The 13,148-nt window shown below is 41.8% G+C and overlaps 1 long non-coding RNA gene across 7 annotated transcripts in view; it reads right to left on the reverse strand.

Annotated features, from left to right (window-relative positions):
* The window catches only part of LOC308584614, a 33,887-nt gene that overhangs the window by 6,017 nt on the left and 14,722 nt on the right, over positions 1 to 13,148 (reverse strand). For 6 of the 7 annotated variants that reach the window (XR_014006944.1, XR_014006945.1, XR_014006946.1 and 3 more), the window contains 2 exons: positions 4,175 to 4,276; positions 2,597 to 2,707 (listed from right to left, as the gene is read on the reverse strand). This is a non-coding gene — a long non-coding RNA (uncharacterized lncRNA). Of the gene's footprint in view, positions 1 to 2,596; positions 2,708 to 4,174; positions 4,277 to 5,832; positions 5,996 to 13,148 lie in introns of all 7 variants that reach the window. The other variant, XR_014006948.1, reaches the window with a different exon arrangement.

A 13,148-nucleotide genomic window follows, 5' to 3' on the forward strand; every position in this document is an offset into this window, starting at 1 on the left:
GGGTAGCTTCTAGTTTCCCTTTTGATGCCATATCCACTCCTCAACTATCCTGGGATTGAATAGCTGTAGATCCCACCCTGGACCAGGGAAGAAGATGTGCAAAATAATTCTCCATCAGTCAGCTCCTGCTACTCCCAAATTTCAAGCAACCACCAACACAACAGGCTCTGTGAAGTGGGCTGCTGGAGCACAAGGAGGGGGGGATCAGTTGGAGTGGGGGTTATTTTAATGGAAAGACAGTGGGCCCTGGTACCATTCTTGGGCTTAGCTTGTGTCCTGAGGTCCCTTGTTTCTCAGTTCTGTGGCCCTGCCTATGATATTAAGCATTTTTGGCAGCATTTTTGTACAGCCCTACACTTACATTCCCAGGGTGGTTTACAAGAAGAATGGATTTGCATTTTAATATTTTTTAAAAGTATGATAAAAGCAACAAAACAACAAAAAGCATAAAGCAGCAGGATTAAATATATATATATATCTAAAAAGCTTGGGAAAGATAAAAGTTCATTGCCGAGGCCAAAAAGGCAGTAAAGTAGGCTTGTAACAAGCTTCTCTGGGGAAAGCATTCCACAACTGAGATTTAACCGCTCCGTACAGACCCCCCTCTCTCTAGCAATTATATATATAAAAAAATCTGCTACAGAGGCAGTGGCTGGCCTCATACAAATCACACATCTCTTGGCATAATATGAAGAATCAGAGTGTTACTGCTTTGTTGCTTTTGACCAGGGCTCGACCAGTCATTTGTAGGGTTTGTTAGTAGAATATATGATCTCTAGTACGTTTGTCTTGGTTAACTGGCCTCTGAACCTGTTCTGTGTATAATGGATTCTGAGGTTCTAGTTTTGAAAAAGAATGCCCACACTAAATTATGCAAACGTGAAGCCTGCCTACCCTTGCCCTGAAGCAGGGCTGGAGGGACTTATGACCCTCCAGATTCCGTCAGACTCTCACTGCCATCAGTCCTAACCAGCATGGCCAATAGTCAGAAATCATGGGAGTTGTAGTGCAGCAACATCTGGAGGGCCAGAGGTTCCTCAGCCCTGCCCTAGAGTGCATTCCTGTCATCAGAGAGTAACAGGGAGCCTCAACACAGCAGGAATGAGGCTTTCCATGTCAGAGGGTAGGGCTTCCAGACAGTTGTTTTTTTTAATACCTGACAGTATTTGGTAGATAAATGTAGATGTTATTTGCTGATGACAGCGTATATTCTTTATTGACGAAGCTTGACAAAATCAGAACAGCCACGAGTCAAGAATATGCATTTTAACTGTTTTACTTTCAAGTGTCCAATTCAAAATGCAAATTAAAACTTGCTTGAAATGGTCTCCTGAGAAAAATTAATGTGGAAAAATGGAAAACTCTGCCATTTTAAACATTTATGGGAATTCATTTCAGCTCTGCTTGCTATATGTGTTTACAGCCGCCAGGTGGTGTCTCTAACCTGACATCGCATGACCAAGCCCATGTTTTTCTTTAACTTGCCAGCTGTTTCATATTAGTCAAATAGCAATGTGCAACTTCAAAGTGCTGCTGCCTTCAGGTTCCATTCTCCGTAAGGTTAATGGACAAAGTGTGAAGTAGTTTATGTTTCTTGAAGCAAGCAGTTGCTTTTAGCGTGCCTACTTATAAGCACAGCGGGTGAGCATCAATTTTCAGTGCTACTGGAAGCTTGACGCAGCTGTTTCAAATTACATTTCATGCACTGGCAATTATCTGCTTTGTTTGTTCCAAAAATTGCTGCATTCCTTCCTTCCTTCCTTTGACTCAATTTTTTAAAACTAATTTACTCCAGTAGTACATGGCAATATTAGTATATTCTGGAAGGGGGGGCGGAGGCCCAGCCTGATGGAAATATGATGGAATAAATTGCAAAGTGAGTCCCGATACTTGAGACACTGAGACGCCCAACCATTCCTTGCTTAATAGACGTGTGATCATTTTAGCTCAGGAAGCATCGCCATCAGGAATCCGGGTATTACTGTTACATACGTATGTGAACCTCAGTGTTCAATTTGTGTTCAAACCTTAAAATAATGTTTTTAAGGTATTTCACAGATTTTTATCCTGCTTTTAAAAATAATGTTCTATTCAAAGCCAGTCACCAATAAGTAACTATACAAAACACATTCAACTGTTCTTTAACAGTTTTTTAAATTAAAAAACTTTATAGCTTCATTATTGTGTGCAAAAGAAATGTGGGAGGAGTGTGTTCTTAACCATGAGAAAGAAAAGAAGAACTCTATATATTTCACATCTTTGTGATTTATGGACCTTCCTTTGTGCCAATTAATGATTTAATGAGTTTGTGCCGATTAACGATTATGAACATTGACTGCAATCCTATGTACATCTCCTTAAAAATGAGTCTCACTGCATTAAATGGGCCTTACTCTCAGGCATAAATTGCATACACAAAGTCACAATACCAAAGCTTCACTATTGGTAGGTCTGCACCCAATTAGATTATTAAAGGGGTGAACTGTGGAGAGAAAAGTTGTCTCAATTGTTAATCTGACTTGGATTGTTTCCTAATAATAAAATTCCACACAAACAAACAAACAAACAAACAGAATTTCGACTCTTCTACACTTACAATTTCTAGTTGTATAGTTGCTGTTTGATCCAGTGTGTACCTTTGGTCACATGTTGTTTCTTCTTAGAGTGAGTGGAGGATTTTCCTTTCCACACTAATGCAGGGTTGTGCCTGAACAGAAAAAAGTTTGATGGGTGTGATCACACCTCTTAAATACTATCATGTTCCTTCAGTCTGTGGATGTCTGAGCTATGAGCATGTGCATCGGGATAGCCCTTTTGTGGCTTTGCAGGCCGGGTATTTGTATTAAATGTCTAGTATTGCAGAATCCTAACCTTGCCAGAGAATAGGAGATTCAGCAAGAAACTGTTATTCAGCTGGCTACTGTGATAATATTTTGCCTGTAGCTAATGAATGCTGTCATGGACAGTACAGTGGTACCTCGGGTTGCAGACACTTCAGGTTACAGACTCCACTAACCCAGAAATAGTACCTCGGGTTGAGAACTTTGCTTCAGGATGAGAACAGAAATTGCGCTGCGGTGGCAGTGGGAGGCCCCATTAGCTAAAGTGGTACCTCAGGTTAAGAACAGTTTCAAGTTAAGAACGGACCTCCAGAACGAATTAAGTTCTTAACCCGAGGTACCACTGTACTTTACTCAGTATCATCATCTTTATTTGCCACATCTCTCCTCTAAACTGAGCTTGCAAACTGACAGCTCACACCAATCAGTAGGAAATGGCTTGAAACAGATGTCTCCCAAACCTTGCCCACCAACCACTCCACAAAGAAACACAGGTGATGCTTCTACATATGCCATACAAATGAAAAATATTGAGGATCTGTTCTGGATCTTTCACAAAAGTTGGATTTTTTTATGGTAGGAGAAAAAGTGGCTTTTCTAGTACATTATTCCAAAATGGTAGCTGAATACTGATGATGTCATGTAGCAGCATGCCAAAAAAATAAAAATAAAAATTCACACACACACCCCCGAACTATACCACTGTAAATGGGAAGTTTGGAAAGGCACTTACTTTAGTGCTGTCATCTAAGCAGCAGGAATTTAAACAGAACGGTATCAGAGGATGTATGCGAGCAATTATTTCTTTTCCATCCAACACGCCATACATTAGACATAGGCAACCTTCAACCCTCCAGATGTTTTGGCCTGCAACTCCCATGATCCCTAGCTAACAGGACCAGTGGTCAGGGATGATGGGAATTGTAGTCCAAAACATCTGGAGGGCCGAAGGTTGCCTGTGCTTGCCATACATCATACATCACTGCTTCCTTAGATTCAGGCTTATCCACACTTCCTCTCGTCCTGCTGCTTTCTCCTGGGGAAAGCCACCCTTTAGCACTCAATCAGAGCAAACAACAATTCAGGTTTCCTCTGGACCAGTGCTTTCTAGGCATGGGACAAGCAGAAGTTTGGACGAGCGCTTCGTTTTGTGGATTGATCTTCCCACTTTTGATCTAATTGATTTACTCAACATCACATGTAAGGATTGTAGCCTTAGAGGCTGTACATGCTTATTTTGAGAAGCAACTGGAGAAGCATAGCTCATCCAGCAGTAGTAAAAACAGTACCAGCTCCTTCATACAGGAATGTTTGTAGCAGTCTAATAAGCTTACCCTCATTTATTTCTAAATTCTGTTATCTGCAGTGCAACTTTAGCAATATGGCAAAAGTTCCATCTCTCTACCAGTTCAGGTAAGATCCACATCCCAAATGTCCTAGGAAGAAGAAAAAGTTAAGTCAGTTCGAGCCATGGCATTAAGATGCTGTTTGCAACATTTCTGGGCATTTATCAGTTTAAAAAGTCCTTTGTTTATTGTGATAAAATTCCAGAAAAGCTGCAGCAGAAGGTTAGGATTCCATGCCAACAATGTAATCATTGCGGGAATGCCTTTCTACTCCATTCATGCTGTTTGTAATACAAGCAGGCTCCTCCAGAAATAAGACTGAATGTTTGGAATTAAACTGATTAAGGCTGCAATCCTGTGCACCCTTAACTGTGAGTTAAGTCCCATTGAGCTGTTGAATTTCTTTCCCAAAAATTATGTGTTGGACCAGTATTTAGAATGTTCTGCTGTGCAACAGCAGCAGAGTTAAGAATCAATAATAGAGCTTGTCTCAGTGTCTCCACAGTCTGCACGTCATAGTCTTGCCCCTACAGAAGCAACAGCTTCACAGCTTCATTTTAATACAGAGGTTTGGCAGCACCAAACATTGCAGTGCAGCAGACACATTCAATGTAAACCCCAAATAGTTTATTAAATCTGAATGCAATTAACAACACAATCCTTTGCATGTTTATTCAGAAGTAATTTCCATTATAAGCAATGAGTCTTACACCCTACCAAGTGTGTTTCAGATTGCAATCTATGGACCAGTTTGGATAGCCCATTTTGACAGCAGCTGTCTGAGGCTCAACCAGATCCCGATTTACTGCCTTCCATATTCCAAAAGCGTTGGTTGTGGTGTAGAAAGTCAGGGTCTAAGCATGCCGTGGAGCATGTCAGTAACTGCTTTGTCATATGCACACACAAAACAAATTTACAAAAAAACTAATCACACACTGAATATAAATGGGTCATGCGATCTGGCCCTGTTTTCTGTTTCATTCCTACCTCAAACTTACTTGCTCTGTCAAATAGCTACCCCACCCCCTACCTCATCAACTTTGGTATATAAAAAGAATCCTGCTATTCAAGCAGAAAGTTTGTCTGCTGAAAGAGAAACCTAGTCATATAAGGTAAACGTCAGGGTGGAGAGAGAAGGGCGGGAGAGGTCTTTTTCTTTGCACAGGTCTAGTTCCTAATCAGAAGGAATGATTTTGCCAGAGTTCTCCGATTACAGTGCTTTGGGGAAAGGGATGTTGATGTGATATGTCACCTTTTTGTCTGTCCTGTGATCTTCATCGATGGTGCTTGCTCGGAAACTGCTGGACATTCCAGTTTCTTTTTTGCCTCTGTGCCACACGCCCACACATTCTCTCCTGTCAAATCAGCTTTGCACTTAGTTTCTCTGACTTTTGATGCAAATTGAGCAGAACACAAGCCTGAAGCTGGTTCTTCCATTCATCTTAAGTCTCTATCTTCTACACCGATCCTCCTTAAATGTTGCAGGTTACTCAGGGGCAGTTTTATTACATGCACCATTATCGTAATAAAATCATTGGTCAAAACTACAGGGAGGTTTAAAAAATCCCTTTGAGCTCCTCTCCTAATCAATATTAGAGATGCCTAGCATAAAAAAACCCCTGGACTTATTTCTCTGTAATTCTCACCTAGTGGTTTCTCTATAACGTTTTCTGTTTTTATACACAGGACCCATAAAATGGTAAGGGAGATTAAGTGCATCCTTTTTCAACCACTCTAGAACAGTAAAGCCTGCTCTTCCAGGAAAACCACTGCAGCCATCCTTCTGGAATTGTGAAAGGTCATTTAATTCTGTTAATTAATTATTATTATTATTATTATTATTATTATTATTATTATTATTATTAATGGCCTTTCCTTTTTAAATTGTGCCCTGAGCAAAAAATCCCTGCAAATCTCATAAAATTCTGACAAAAAGAATGCTGGGGAGAGCATTCCACAAAACAGGAGCCACTTTAGAAAAGCTCCCCAAACTGCATACCCACTCCTTTAGAGCCAGTGTAACCCAATAAACCTCCCACCTATCAGATAACTCCATCAACCTCCCATCCACCAAGTCTAGAGAACCATCCACTAACAGTGCCTCAGTCTTATCTGGATTGAGCTTCAGTTTGTTGGCTCTCATCCAGTCCATTACCGAGGCAAGACAATGGTCCAGCACATCCACTGCCTCACCTACAGACGTAAAGGAGATGTAGAGCTGTGTGTCACCAGCACATTGCTTTCAGTGTACTCCAAACATCCGGGTAACCCCACTCAGCAGTTTAATGTAGATGTTAAGTCATGCTTTGTATCATGAGCCACATTAGAACAGCCTTCAAAGCATTTCAAATTCTGCTGTTTTCCAATGTGCTATTATCAGGATCTGAACTGAAACTTGTATTTGGTGTGCACCCTTAGTACCCAGTGCATAATAACTGAGGCAGGCTCTACCTTCTCAAGACAGGGTAACAGTTGGCAAACCAGCTGAAGATGGTAAAATGCACAGTTAGCTACCAGGGCCATTACTACTGATATTTTGGTTACCGGGCAGCTGGGCGCATTGCCATGTGCAGTGTTGAGACACCCTATATACATTTAATACAGAATTGTATTACGGGCCCGGGCCCTGAGTCTTTAAACTGCCTAGCAATCCTTCTGATAAACAATGATGTTAACTGGGCGCCTGGAAATATGAAATAAAATTTTACCATTCCACAAACACTGAGGGCAACTCTCTCTCTCTCTCCCTCTCTCTCTCTCTCTCTCTCTCTCTCTCTATATATATATATATGCACATACACACACACCCCTTATCAAAGGCTGCAGGGATAAATGCCTCTCCCTTTCCACTCAGAAACAAATGGGCTGTTTAAAATCAGCCACCTGGCAAACTTCCTGTCAAATAATATCTTTCGGGGATTTGAAAGATTTGGACTCTGTAAGTAATTAGGGACTGGACACTGTGGGTAATTAGGAATCCACCACTTCTGTTGTTGTTTTTTTATTAATGAAATAAAACCAGAGCCCCATTTTTGTAGACTACATTTGTCAGTCAAGCGTTCATAACTTTGCAGAAAGAACCCCCCCCCCCAAATCTGAATGGTCTAAGATAGTAGCAAGTGAACAAGACAGGCACTAGCAGTGTCCTTAACCTCCACCCCAGATCACTGACTTGACAGGCGTTGATGACTTGTGATCTAGTTGTACAAGGGGGAAAAATCCAACTATAATTTGCAAGAAATTGCCATTTCTGTGCCTTGCAAGTATCCCATACAAAATTTCAAAGTTAAATAATCCCTCCTTTAATGTGGTGGTCATCCTTTCCGCAAGCTGCAGACTAGAAGGATCAAAGTATCAACAAAATGAAAATGTAGCAGCTTCTGTAAAAGCATAGTACAGATGGATTGCTCTTATTTATTACTGAAGATAGTTAAATGTGAAGTTTAAAGATAAATTGTTTTTTAAAGAGCACAGCACTGCTAAAGTAAATCTGCTATGGTGTAAATAAATATTTCTGTTTGGGGAACACATTCCTGGAACTAAGATTAAAAATAGCATGGAAATTATGGAGTAATTGACTGCCCTTATGAAGACTTAACACAAAATTAATTTCCTAGACAGGAATATCGTCTATATAATCTGTTGCATGTTCCTATGTTTACACTGTCACAAGTGATGACTGTGACATATGTCTGTTCTGCTGCAGGTAATGCAATGAGAAGGAGGCTCATTCTTCATGTACACACAACAAAACAAATATGTGTGCATTTGCTATATATGCAATTGGGTATGGAAGGCACATGCCTTCCTCTGAGAAGGGATATCCATGTACTAATATGGTCTAAAGTTCTTAAACTAAATGTATTTTCAGCAAATAATAGACAAATCATTTTCTCTCTCCCTCACTTGCCAATACTTGCTCAACATCCATGAAGAAATAAGCATGGACAGGGGAGATGTCCAGTCCTTTCTGAGCAAAGAAGAGTTAGGGAAAGGACCATGGCACAGTGGCAAGGAGGATGAGTTATGGACATCAGTTCCTGGCATCTCCTGTTAAGAAATAATCAGGCAACAGATGATAGGAAAGGCCTGTTCCTGAGACTGGGTAGAAAATACTGGGCCTTATAGACAAACAAACTGACCTAGTATAAAACAGATTGAGTATTACAAAGCACTTCTTGCAAAATGAAATATGATAGACATGCACAGAATTACAACATACAAGTGGGTAGAGGGTTCAGAAAATAATGCAAAGTTCAAACTGATGAAACAAATTACATCATACTGCAGGGAACACATATCATCTTTTTAATTAGTAATTTGCAACATATGGAATCGTAAGATGAAACTCCTCTAATTATCTCCCGTGCTGCTTCAAAGAAAACAGAAAATTTCTGTATATAGAAATGCCATACTGTGCATACTTCACATTTTTATGTCTTTGATCTTCTGCCAACATATAGATATGAATCCTAGACACTATTGTAAATCCCTCTATACTTTAATGCCTGAAATGTCTTGCAGGCACTTGTTAGTACAGTGATGATCCAAACATATTCCATAGCCAATTTCCAGTTGTTAACCTTATCCTATCTTGAAACTGATTCTGTTTTCCCACTTGAGATAAGCCCAAACATTGACTGGCCTAACCATTCAAAAGCATGAAGTAGCTGCCTCAGGTAACAGATAGTAGGGGACAATGTTAAGGTGCTGAAAGACAGAGGTCTGGGAGTTGCATGGCTTGTGCTGTACATCCTAACCTCTTTGCTGGCCTCAGGCATGATGGAGAATGCTGCCCCATCAACAGCATTGGTCTTTGCTTCAGGTAACATAATAACTTGTTCTCTGACAGCGGAAGAGTACGTAGTGTGAGTAACTGTATTATTTTTATGATATATATAACACATTGATTACAACACAAACTCTTGAAATACAAACACTGCCACTGCAACTAGCAAAGGGAGGAATTCAGGAAATGGGTGGGATGAGGGTCCATAGCAGCATTCCCCAACTGAGTGCCCTCCAGATGTTTTGGACTCCAATTCCCATCAGCCCCATCCAGCAGACAGTGGTTAACAACTGGGAACAGACACACAATTCAATCCTCTGATGCACACTCACCATTTGAAAGCAGAAGCATACTGCATGAGTTTTAACATAGTTCTTTTATGTTTGTGTATCATGATCCAGTGCAGGTCTATGCAGAAAGAATAGTGGTTACACACACACACACACACACACACACACACACACACACACACACTGCACAAACTTTGATTACTGGATTGTGTTAAGTATTGGCAACAGGGTAGTTCTAGTTCCTAATGCTTACTGGGAAACAACTCCTATTTCCTCAAGAGTTACAGCAAGGCCCCATTCACATGGATAAGCAAGTCTGGAGAGTCTGAGTAGACAATACAATTTTTTTAAAATCCACATTGCTTGCCAGCGCTAGCTGGAGCTGTTTCTGCTTTTTACATACCATCACATCTAATTTTCATATGTGGGAGACCTTGAATCCAGGCTCAGCTCAGGGTATAGTTGTATAGTGGATACAGCACCAGGCAACTTTCATGTGACTGGTTTAACTCCTGGCAGTGCTGGTGAAAACCTCTGCAGCCTAACTAAAAAAACAAAACCCACATCACTGCCACAGCTTCAGATGGTCTGTGAATGAGTCAAGCCCAAATTTGTCAATTTCATCATGAGGCTCCCAAGCACAGAAGTTCTGTCCAAGTGAACAACTCACAACTCCAAAGTTCTCTCTTTCTAAAGTTAGGGATGATATAGGTGGATCCTGTGTCTGGTAAAAGTAACAAGAGCAAAATGTTTTTATCAATTCCCCATAGACGATTATTGGGAGTTACTGATCTAACATAAAATTGCAGCTGTTTTAAAAACACAATTAAATCAATCTTCTGTGAAATTTTCAAATAAACATTAGCCTCTTCTACACCCAACCTGTTTCTGTTATGTGAAAACTCTGTGCCTCTTTAAACATTTAGTTGTGTGTAGGAAACAGATTATCCTGTTTGCCTTTATTATGATACATGTCACTCTCTGATCCCTTTCATGATTTGTCAATTCTTCGGATTATTTAACAGCTCCACAGTGAAGTTTCAAGAGGTGACCTCAGGACTCTGCCATTATTTCCCCAACAGACAGAAAAGGACAGGGACCTTGGTGTGAGCCCTTGACCTTAGCTGACAGCCCAGCGGCGCCGACAACATGCCAGCAGGGGAGTGTTGGGGGCGGACATAAAAGACAGATGGCCCAATTCATCATACACTAGGAATAAATAAAAGCAGCTTCAAGCACTGCTAGTGCAGTGATGACTGCACAGTCCACAAATATGGAAGTCTGCCAAACAATTATAAACACAAAGGATAGAATGGCTGATGCAAAGTGAGCCTAAGAAAGAACAGGAGGTGGAAGAGTGTGATGTGCACCTTCCTAAAGAAGTACTTAAATGAATGTGATTTACACTAGCACAACGTATGCAATTAGGTCTATTTTTCTGTCCTGAAAAAAATTAAACATCACAGTCTGAAGCTAACTTTAACTGTCAGGATAAGGCTGCACACTTAACATGGGAGTAAGTCTCAGTGAACTGAATAAGACTTTTGAGTAGGCAGGCATAGGAGTTCACTATTGATGACTGAACTTTCGCATTTGTGTTAGCAAAGGCACTTCAACACAGATGATGTCCAGAGAGAAAAGAAACTGAAAATACTTTACTGCAGTGTTTCCCAACCTTTTCCTGACCATGGCCCCTTCCAACCTTGTTTCCTTCCTGTGCCCCCTTTTACAATAAGTAAAAACCAATGCAAATCAGTACAAATCTAAGGTTCTGGCCCCTAACAAAAATCCTAGCTATGCCCATGTTCTACTGGTAGAAGCATAACTATTTTAATATTTGGACCATTTGGATCCCTTCCAGTCGGGATTCAGGCCTCATCATGGGACTGAAACTGCCTTGGTCGCACTGGTTGATGATCTCCGGCGGGTTAGGGACAAAGGTGAGAGCTGTTTCCTAGTTCTGCTGGATCTCTCAGCGGCGTTTGATACCATCGACCATAACATCTTTCTGGACCGTCTTGAGGGGCTGGGAGCTGGGGGCACTGTTATACAGTGGTTCCGCTCCTTCCTCCTGGGCCGTGTTCAGAAAGTGGTGGGGGGGGATGAGTGTTCAGACCCCTGGGCTCTCACTTGTGGGGTGCCTCAGGGTTCTGTCCTCTCCCCCATGCTTTTCAACATCTACATGAAGCCGCTGGGAGAGATCATCAGGGGATTTGGGCTGGGTGTTCATCAGTATGCGGATGATACCCAGCTCTACCTCTCTTTCAAATCAGAACCAGTGAAGGCAGTGAAGGTCCTGTGTGAGTGCCTGGAGGCGGTTGGAGGTTGGATGGCGGCTAACAGATTGAGGTTGAATCCTGACAAGACAGAAGTACTGTTTTTGGGGGACAGGAGGCGGGCAGGTGTGGAGGATTCCCTGGTCCTGAATGGGGTAACTGTGCCCCTGAAGGACCAGGTGCGCAGCCTGGGAGTCATTTTGGACTCACAGCTGTCCATGGAGGCACAGGTCAAATCTGTATCCAGGGCAGCTGTTTACCAGCTCCATCTGGTACGCAGGCTGAGACCCTATCTGCCTGCGGACTGCCTCGCCAGAGTGGTGCATGCTCTGGTTATCTCCCGCTTGGATTACTGCAATGCGCTCTACGTGGGGCTACCTTTGAAGGTGACCCGGAAACTACAACTAATCCAGAACACGGCAGCTAGACTGGTGACTGGGAGCGGCCGCAGAGACCACATAACACCGGTCTTGAAAGACCTACATTGGCTCCCAGTACGTTTCCGAGCACAATTCAAAGTGTTGGTGCTGACCTTTAAAGCCCTAAACGGCCTTGGTCCAGTATATCTGAAGGAGCGTCTCCACCCCCATCGTTCTACCCGGACACTGAGGTCTAGCACCGAGGGCCTTCTGGCGGTTCCCTCACTGCGAGAAGCCAAGTTACAGGGAACCAGGCAGAGGGCCTTCTCGGTAGTGGCGCCCGCCCTGTGGAACGCCCTCCCACCAGATGTCAAAGAGAACAACAACTACCAGGCTTTTAGAAGACATCTGAAGGCAGCCCTGTTTCGGGAAGCTTTTAATGTTTGATGTATTATAGTATTTTAATATTCTTTTGGAAGCCGCCCAGAGTGGCTGGGGAAGCCCAGCCAGATGGGCGGGGTATAAATAATAAATTATTATTATTATTATTATTATTATTATTATTATTATTATTATTATTATTATTATTATTTTCTTTATAAACAGAACATGTTTTATTTATAATTTTTATAATTTATACAGAATATAATTACATAAAACGATAGGAACACAATGAAATATTGTTGAAGCAGAAAAACATAGAATCATAGAGCTGGAAGGGACCCCAAGGGTCATCTTTCTAGTGCAACCCCTGCAATTAGGAAACTCAGCTAAAACATCTATGACAGATGGCCATCAGAAACCTCCAAGGAAGGAGAGTTCAGAACCTCTTGAAGGAGATCCATCTTCCATCTATTATAAAAAGTAAACAACACTTATTTGACCCCCGTTATTTGACACAGAGGGGGAAACCTAAAGATACAGTCCAAAAGGTGCACAGGGAGTTCTATATATATGGGAGAATTTTAAAAAGTAAGTGGTCCTCACTGACCTGGTGCAAAAAGATCTTGTCATCCGGAGGAGTCCTAGCTGCCTAGGTAAAACACTATAGCCCCACACATTCTTACCTGGGAGTAAGGCCCACTGAATGCAGTGAGGCTTTCTTCTGAGTAGACACTTAGTTATTTACTAGATGCAAGTCAGCAACACCAGACGACCCCACTAGGCTAGGCGCTGGGGTAGATTTCATCCCATACCTTGCAGAGCTGGGCTTCCACTGCTGACAAACCCTGCACCCCTTGGCAACAT

The sequence above is a fragment of the Podarcis bocagei genome, assembly GCF_964188305.1.
Source record: "Podarcis bocagei genome assembly, chromosome: 4".
In the NCBI taxonomy this organism is placed as follows: Eukaryota; Metazoa; Chordata; class Lepidosauria; order Squamata; family Lacertidae; genus Podarcis; species Podarcis bocagei.